Source organism: Cynocephalus volans, chromosome 12 (genome assembly GCF_027409185.1).
Source record: "Cynocephalus volans isolate mCynVol1 chromosome 12, mCynVol1.pri, whole genome shotgun sequence".
In the NCBI taxonomy this organism is placed as follows: Eukaryota; Metazoa; Chordata; class Mammalia; order Dermoptera; family Cynocephalidae; genus Cynocephalus; species Cynocephalus volans.
This window is the reverse complement of record NC_084471.1, coordinates 25,172,287-25,181,101: the sequence shown is the minus strand read 5'-3', so window position 1 is coordinate 25,181,101 and position 8,815 is coordinate 25,172,287. Positions and strand designations below refer to the sequence as shown.

General features: G+C 43.6%; 2 non-coding genes across 2 annotated transcripts; both read left to right on the top strand.

Annotated features, from left to right (window-relative positions):
• The first annotated feature begins 1,006 nt into the window (after positions 1 to 1,006).
• On the top strand, positions 1,007 to 1,078 carry TRNAD-GUC (transfer RNA aspartic acid (anticodon GUC)). Its single transcript has one exon. It is a non-coding gene; the product is annotated as a tRNA-Asp (tRNA).
• Positions 1,079 to 1,745: 667 nt separating this feature from the next.
• On the top strand, positions 1,746 to 1,817 carry TRNAW-CCA (transfer RNA tryptophan (anticodon CCA)). Its single transcript has one exon. It is a non-coding gene; the product is annotated as a tRNA-Trp (tRNA).
• Positions 1,818 to 8,815: the final 6,998 nt, after the last annotated feature.

The following is an 8,815-nucleotide window of genomic DNA, read 5'->3' as shown; positions in this document are numbered from 1 at the left end:
TTGCTAAGTCGAAAAATAATAGGTCCATCTGTACCATGTAATCTATGATCTATAAAAATATATTAATCCATAGCACACTACAAAGTATTTTTTTAAGACACATAAATTTAAGTTCTATAATGATACTCTTTCCGTCTTGTCAGTTTATCTGTGACTCCAAAGATGTGCTTATTTAGAGACAAAGTCAAGGGTGTACATGTGAGGTCCTCCTAGTCCCCCTGGGAAGAGTATGCTGTTTATGAAAAGGCTCAGGATGACACAAGTTATCATCTTAGAGCACTTTCCTAACCCCATGTTAATCAATGGCACCTCCTTGTACTGAATTATTTACGTGCATTACTATTTAGCCATTTGCGTATTTATCTGTCATTTTCAAGTAGACCATAGACGCTTCAGAAGAGACCGATACGGGCAGAGCGGGCTGATAACATTTCACTGGGCCGCAGCTGGTCAAATGCTCGAGCCCTTTTGTGTCATGAAAGCTTACAAATTGTCTGAAGAGGCACCAGGCTGTGGGACAACCCTGACTGTGCCAGACATCTGGCAGCCATATGATGTCGTTGAACTTCAACTTCAGAAGGAACGTACGAATTTGTGAGGGTAAAGCTCTGCTTCAATTCACATACCCTTGGTCACGATTAAATCAAACAAAAGAACCTCACGCCAGCCACCTAAATCATTTGGAAAGCGTGAAGAGCCCCGGGAGGCTCTTTTAGCAAAATTCACCACCACTAACACTGGAAGTGTATTTTGGTTTTTTGGTTTGAGAGGGGACAGCTGGCCCGGTACAGGCATGGAAGTGTATTTTGTTTCATTTATTCTAAGCCATTTATCCTTTCCACAGAGGGCAGAAGAGTTCAAGTCTCCCAGACACGATAACAAGCGGAGAGGCAGGTTCCAAGAGTCCGGGTTTTCACACTTGGGGCCGCAGGCAGAAGACAGACGGAACTTGGAGGGACCTTACCTCTCCTAGAAGAAATACCCTGAAAAGGACAGAGCTAACAGCTCCTCGTTAGTATAGTGGTTAGTATCCCCGCCTGTCACGCGGGAGACCGGGGTTCAATTCCCCGACGGGGAGAGAAGGTGACTTTTTATTGACCAAAACTAACTGTTTTCCGTGTAATTTAACGGAGCGACATTCCCCTCTAATACAACATGCTGAGATATCTTACGTAAGTGCGTAACCATGGCCTTTCAAAATGGCAAGTGTTAAGCTTAATGCTCACTGTGAAATGAAAGCCTCCTCCGGGTGAAAACGTCTTATCAGTGGGCAGAAGAGGACGGAAAAGAAAGAGAAAACACCCTGAGATGCCTCTGCGCTCGCTTCCAGCCGCCAGCTGGCACAGGCTTGCGCGTGCGCGGTGGCGCCCGTCCGGATGACAACTCGAGGTCGCGAACCCAGCGCGCGGAGCCCGTGGGGGGAGGGGAAAGCGCGCGGAGTCTCCGCCCGCAACGGGGCGGGGGCGGGGCGGACAAGGACGGAAATCGCCTCCTAAGGAAGAGGAAGGGCCGGTTTCCTTTGACCCTGGGGACCCGATGAAACGGAAACCCCAGTCTCCCGCCTCCGCTGGTTATGTCCCAATCTAGGTAGACGGCCAGCTGGCAGGCAGGTTTGGGCGCCAAAGGAATCGGCAGCTCGGACAGATACCAGGCGGAGGGGCAGGGAAGGGATGGAGGGAAAGGCTCGCGGAAGAAACGCCATGTTGTCGGAGACCTAAGAAACTGCGCGAGACACAGCCCAGCAGGACCTCGTGGCGCAACGGTAGCGCGTCTGACTCCAGATCAGAAGGCTGCGTGTTCGAATCACGTCGGGGTCAGGGCTTTTTCGTCTTTTTTTTATAAACATATGTGTATTCCTGCCATTTCTCGAAAATGTTTTTAATGTTAAGGTTAAATTATCCTCGTCCAAATGTTATAGTAATCCTTGGTCTACAAAAAGATAAGGCTCACCTTACATCGAAGAGTTTTAAGGCTGATGTTTGTACTGTTTTGCCTTGCAAAATGAGGTTTTTGTCTTTTAACGTGCATAGTGCGTAGAGAGGTGGACGCATTAGCCGGCATGTGGGTTCAATGTGATCCTTCACAGGAAATGTACAGTAAACTGTACGGCTGGGTATTGGGGGGGGGTTAACTTGTAAAAATAAAACTTTATTACACTTCTAGTTGTGTCCTTTTGTGTGATATATTTAGGGTCAAGTACTTCGTAGAGAAGGCCTATATCCTTGGACTGATTTGATTTCTACCGCCACCAATAGACTGACTCTTGTCCCCCTTCCCCACTCCAGCTTGAGACACTTGGTGTTACAGAAGAAGCAGTGGCTGGCTGGAGAGATGGGGCTGGAGTTAAAAAAAAAAAAAAAAAAAAAAACCCAGCGTGAGTTATAGAACAGAGAGGAAGTCACCTTGCTCTCAGGGCCCTCCCTGGGTTAGCCAAAGGAAAGAACACAGAAGTCGTCTTGGGCATCACAGTTGGCTTCACTATCTCTCAGACCAGGTGGGGGACACCAAGGCATTTTCCCTGCCCCCACCCCAGTCTCTCTTCATCCTGTTTACTTCCTGGCCAGACCTAACGACCCTACAAACCAGCCCATTTCTTGACCTTAGCCCCTCACTTTCTGCTCTGAGTGGCCTGAGCACAAGAAGCAAGAGGACTCTCTGACCAGAGATCTCAGAAGCACCCAAGGAGGCCGCAGCCAGCTTGGGAGAATGGGGGCCAAATGGCTACACACAGCCTTCTCTCTCTGTCACTGTCATAAGTCAGAAGGAATCCCAGGATAGATGTTCCATATTGGCCCTGAACTTTATTTTGCTCACTCTTCCTCCCCTACGCCTAACTCAGATAAACAATGTATATGCATCATTGAAACAAGAAGGGATTGAAGTGGAGAGACCCATGGGCACAGATCTCTTCTACCTTCCTGAGCTAAAAGGTGCCAAGCCACAGGAGTATAGGACAATGGCCTATGAGTCCAGGAGGCTGGGGACAAAGCTCTCTGGCTTTGCTGGGGATTAGGAGAGGAAATAGCTGCACTGTAGAGCTCTTTTACCTGCCTGTAATCCTGCCAACTGAGCCAATTGTTGAGCTAGGGCTGGGTCTAGAGCTCACAGACCCCTCAAGCCCATTGTCCAGACTGGGTCACAAACCCTTCACAGGGCAGGCTGGGTCCCCAGACCCCTCACACGCAGCTCCATGAGCTAGGTAACCAGCCAAACGGTCTTTGGAGCCATAGGTTCGAGAGCACGGACGCCCAAGGCAGTCAACACCAGCCAGGTTGCATACGCACTAACTCCACCCACCCACACACACACAAAATCTGCCTACAAAGAATGTGCTGCTCCACCCCCAACCAGACCTAAGGCGAGGGGGCCTGATCAAACTATTGTTTTCCCAACATGCAGCTACCTAGCCTAGAAGTCTATAGCAGAGGTGAGAGCGGAAACCTCATCACCTTAAAGTCACTTCTGTCTTTCATATTCCTTTTACCATAGAATAGGCTCCTTTCACCTCCCTCGCTCCCACCCCCATCCGAGCTGTTAAGAATTTGGTGCCATGTAGTGGAGGGAAGAAGACACATCTTCAACCTTGTCCCTGCCGAGCCCACCAAGGGTGAGAGTTAATCCTCAAGCTCCTCCATCCCCACCAGGTGTACCTACACATCTACAGCCAGAGAGGCCACCCTTCCCCCAGACAAGAAGGAAACTGGGCATATTACTGGAGGGGAAGGAAAGTGGCCTGGGGTGCAGAGCCCAGTCACAGGGCCCAGCCCTCTAGGGAAAGGAGAGCCCAGAGTGGGGTAGAACAGGGGGGCACTCCTTAATAATGATCCCCCACCAGCTGTACAGCTGTTTTTCCCAAAACAGACTTAGGTCTTTTACCTTTTGAAAGCAAGTACAACCGAGTGCAGTTTCTAACTTTGAAAATTATGATAGTTGACAAGTTTTAGATCTTACCATGTGCCAGGCACTGTAAACAAACTTACGATGCATGATTAATATCCCACTTTTACAGATGAGACTGTGGCACACAGTGACCTGCCAAGGATCACCCCAGATTCCGAACCAGGCAACTGAGTCCAGATCCCCTTCTTTAATAAATGTTAGATAATAAAGATGGAAACAAATTGTTGAAAGAATGTGCTAGCCGTTGGATTTAAGTGACAGACCAGTGCGCCTTTTGTATTTTCACCAATTCATGCGAGTGGTGACAAGTCACATACCACTTTTGATTATTAATCTCTGTGATAGAAGGGAGCAAAGCTTACTCATTTGCCTTTGTAAGCTCCAGGTCGCTTAGTACTGAATAGTGCCTTACAGGTATGTGTCAAATATTTGAACAAAAAATGAATAGCAAAACTATGAGAAAGTAATATTTTTTAGATGCTTTTTGGATATGTTCCATAAAAGTCCCTGAGTTTTTCTGTTCAGTGTTTTGCAAATATCAAATACTAATTTCTTATGATTCAACATAATGTAGCAGTGTATCTGGGCATTGAATTTTCATTTGGTATAATTTGTTCATTCCTTTCCTGTTTGGTTGGATTCAAATTAGATCATCTATTTCAATGGATATTTATGGACTGCCAACTAGGATAGGCCTGATATTGTGCTAAACACTGAGGATATGCTGAGTAAAAATGTTTTTGGGGGGGGCAGCAGGAGATGGGTATTTTAAGCCACCAAATACCATAATATGTTGGGATAAGTGCCATGAAAGTAGATAAAAATGATGAAAAAAAGATGAAAGAGTGATGTGGGGGTGCTAAAACAGGGAAATTAACTCTGCTACATCACAAAAATATGATTTCGTACAAATGAAATAATATGCTTGATCCAAGCTAAGGTCAAGTAAGTACTGTTAAAAGTGTATGCACGGGCCGGCCCGTGGCTCACTCGGGAGAGTGTGGTGCTGATAACACCAAGGCCACGGGTTTGGATCCTATATAGGGATGGCCGGTTAGCTCACTGGCGGAGCGTGGTGCTGACAACAACAAGCCAAGGGTTGAGATCCTCTTACCGGTCATCTTTGGAAAAAAATATAAATAAATAAATAAAAGTGTGTGCAGTATATGCAAAAGTCCCAGGGAGAAGAAAGAAGATGGCTTCTGTTATGGGCTGAATTATGTGTCCCCAAAATTCATATGTTGAAGCCCTAATCCCAGTACCTCAGAATGTGATTATATTTGGAGATAGGGCCTCTAAAGAGGTGATTAAGTAAAAATGATTAGTGTGGGTCCTAATCTAATCTGACTGGTGTCCTTATAAGAGGAGATTGAATGTTCAGACACCAAGGATGCACACATGAAGAGGAAAGGCCACCTGAGGACACAAGAAGGCAGTCATCTACCACCCAAGGACAGAGGTCTTAGGAGAAACCAACCTTGCCAGGACCTTGATCTTGCCTTCTTAGCCTCCAGATCGCTGAGAAAATAAACACCTGTTGTTTAATTTTGTTCTGACAACCCTAGCAAACTAATACAAGTTCCTTGGAGAACTACTAATTCTCTAGAATGGCTGGAGAGGAAGAGAGAAATAAATGTGGAGATGTAAACAAGGAGCTAGATCACACAGGACCTTGTACCATCCTAAATGATGTAGATTTTGTTCTGTGGGCAATGCAAATTCAAGACTGTTAGAAGATCTGGCTTCACAAAGAACTTGAAAAATGCCCTAGAGCTGTTCCGGACCAGCAGTCTGGGAACAAGTTAGAAATGCAAATTTTCAGGCCCATCCCAGAACTGCAGATTCAGAAAACTCTGGGGTAGGGCCCAGCCACAAGCTTTCCAGGTGATTTTGATGCAAGCCTAAGAACTTCTGGCCTACAGAGCAAGGAGTGGAGGTCCCACTTTCTTCATGGTTGTTAAGAGGATCAAATAAGATAAAATACATCAAAATGCTTTCTAAGTTGCAAAGCAGTATATATACATGATATAACTCTAAAACTATCACTTCACAGGACCCAACTTCTTTTCCAAGACTGGGTGTCTGTAGTTTTTTAGAATAGCCCATCTGCTGACTTGCTACAACGTTAGAATGACCTAAAATCCAGCAATTCATTTTTTATTTAATCTTCTACAGTCATTTCATAAGGATAATGTGTGGGAAAAGGCTCTGGAATAGATAGGTCTGTGTATTGGGGCACAGAAAACTATTCTCCAAAATATGGCGCTTTGGCATGCTGAGTGCTTTGAAAATTAAAAGGCCTCAGAAATAAACCTCAGAATCAAGGTGCCTCTAACTATGCTTTGTTCACCTCACCCCAAGAGCAGGTAGGAACTTTCTCTGTAATTTCCTTATCTGACTAAGAAAACTTCTTGCCAAAAGAAATGCAATTGTCTTAAGATCCCTACCCTAGGAATCTCATCCAATAACCAGGAAAGTTCAACCCCTGGAGACAACAGAACGGGAGGTTCCCCACACCTGGACAGACAGATAATATCTGCCTCTCAGGCTCATTCCCTAATAATCATACACTGTCTCTCAAAAGAATTGTCTACATTCCCCATCCCCCCCTCCTACCCCCCTCCCCTCATGAAAGACGGTATATGTTTCTATACCCGGCTGGGTTATTGGCAAGACACTCTCTTCCGATTTTCTTATGCATTGTCCCTCCCCAGCATGTTAAAAATAAAATGTTATGCTTTTTCTTAATATTAAAATCTTGACATTTGATTTTTTTAAATTTTATTTTGTCGATATACAATGTGGTTGATTATTGTGGCCCATTACCGAAACCTCCCTCCCTTCTCCCTCTCCCCCCTCCCACCCAACAATGTCCTTTCTGTTTGCTTGTCGTATGAACTTCGAGGAATTGTAATTGTTATGTCTTCTTCCCCCCCCCCCGATTTTTGTTTTGTGTGTGTGTGTGTGAATTTATTTATTTTTAGCTCCCACCAATAAGTGAGAACATGTGGTATTTCTCTTTCTGTGCCTGACTCGTTTCACTTAATATAATTCTCTCTAGATCCATCCATGTCATTGCAAATGGCAGTATTTCCTTCTTTTTTATAGCTGAGTGGTATTCCATTGTGTAAATATACCACATTTTCCATATCCACTCATCAGATGATGGACATTTGGGCTGGTTCCAACTCTTGGCTATTGCAAAGAGTGCTGTGATGAACATTGGGGAACAGGTATACCTTCGACTTGATGATTTCTATTCCTCTGGGTATATTCCCAGCAGTGGGATAGCTGGGTCATATGGTAGATCTATCTGCAATTGTTTGAGGAATCTCCATACCATTTTCCATAGAGGCTGCACCATTTTGCAGTCCCACCAACAATGTATGAGAGTTCCTTTATCTCTGCAACCTCGCCAGCACAGTAGCAGGATACAAAATCAACACACAAAAATCAGTAGCATTTCTTTTCTCCAATAGTGAACATGCAGAAAGAGAAATCAAGAAAGCTTGCCCATTTACAATAGCCATCAAAAAAATAAAATACTTAGGAATTGAGTTAACCAAGGATGTGAAAAATCTCTATAATGAGAACTACAAACCACTGCTGAGAGAAATTAGAGAGGATACAAGAAGATGGAAAGATATCCCATGCTCTTGGATAGGAAGAATCAACATAGTGAAAATGTCCATACTACCCAAAGTGATATACAAATTCAATGCAATCCCCATCAAAATTCCAAAGACATTTTTCTCAGAAATGGAAATAACTATCCAGACATTTATATGGAATAAAAAAATACCACACATAGCCAAAGCAACGCTGAGCAAAAAAAATAAAGCTGAAGGCATAACACTACCTGACTTTAAACTATACTACAAAGCTATAATAACCAAAACAGTATGGTACTGGCATAAAAATAGACACACTGATCAATGGAATAGAATAGAGAATCCAGAAATCAACCCACATACCTACAGCCATATGATCTTTGACAAAGGCACCAAGCCTATGCACTGGGGAAGAGACTGCCTCTTCAGCAAATGGTGCTGGGAGAATTGGATATCAATATGCAGGAGAACGAAACTAGACCCATACCTTTCACCATACACTAACGTCAACTCAAAATGGATTAAAGAATTAAATATACACCCTGAAACAATAAAACTTCTTAAAGAAAACATAGGAGAAACACTGCAGGAAGTAGGACTGGGCACCGACTTCATGAATATGACCCCAAAAGCACGGGCAACCAAAGGAAAAATAAACAAATGGGGTTATATCAAACTAAAGAGCTTCTGCACAGCAAAAGAAACAATTAACAGAGTTAAAAAGCAACCAACACAGTGGAAGAAAATATTTGCAAAATATACATCTGACAAAGGATTAGTATGCAGAATATACAAGGAACTCCAACAACTTTACAAGAAAAAAACAAGCAACGTAATTAAAAACTGGGCAAAAGAGCTAAGTAAGTAGGCATTTCTCTAAGGAAGATGTACAAATGGCCAACAGACATATGAAAAAATGCTCAACATCTCACTCAGCATTCGGGAAATGCAAATCAAAACCACACTGAGATACCATCTCACCCCAGTTAGGATGGCTAAAATCCAAAATCCAAAATTGACATTTGATTTTTTAAATGAACTTTCAGGAGTGAAGAGGATGTTTTCCCTTGGCCTCTACATGTTTGAATTCCCAAATCCTGACACTTTATAGCTCTGTGGTTTTGTTCTATTTCACTAAAAATTTTCCAGTCTATCATTTATTCTTCCAAGAAGATTTATCCACTACTACAGAATCCTCTGAACATTTATTTCACCTGTTTAATAACTTTGCCTTCTGAGATTATTTTGAATCTGTTACTTAAGACCTACGTACTCTGGATGAACTGATAAAATGGAGCTTGGAA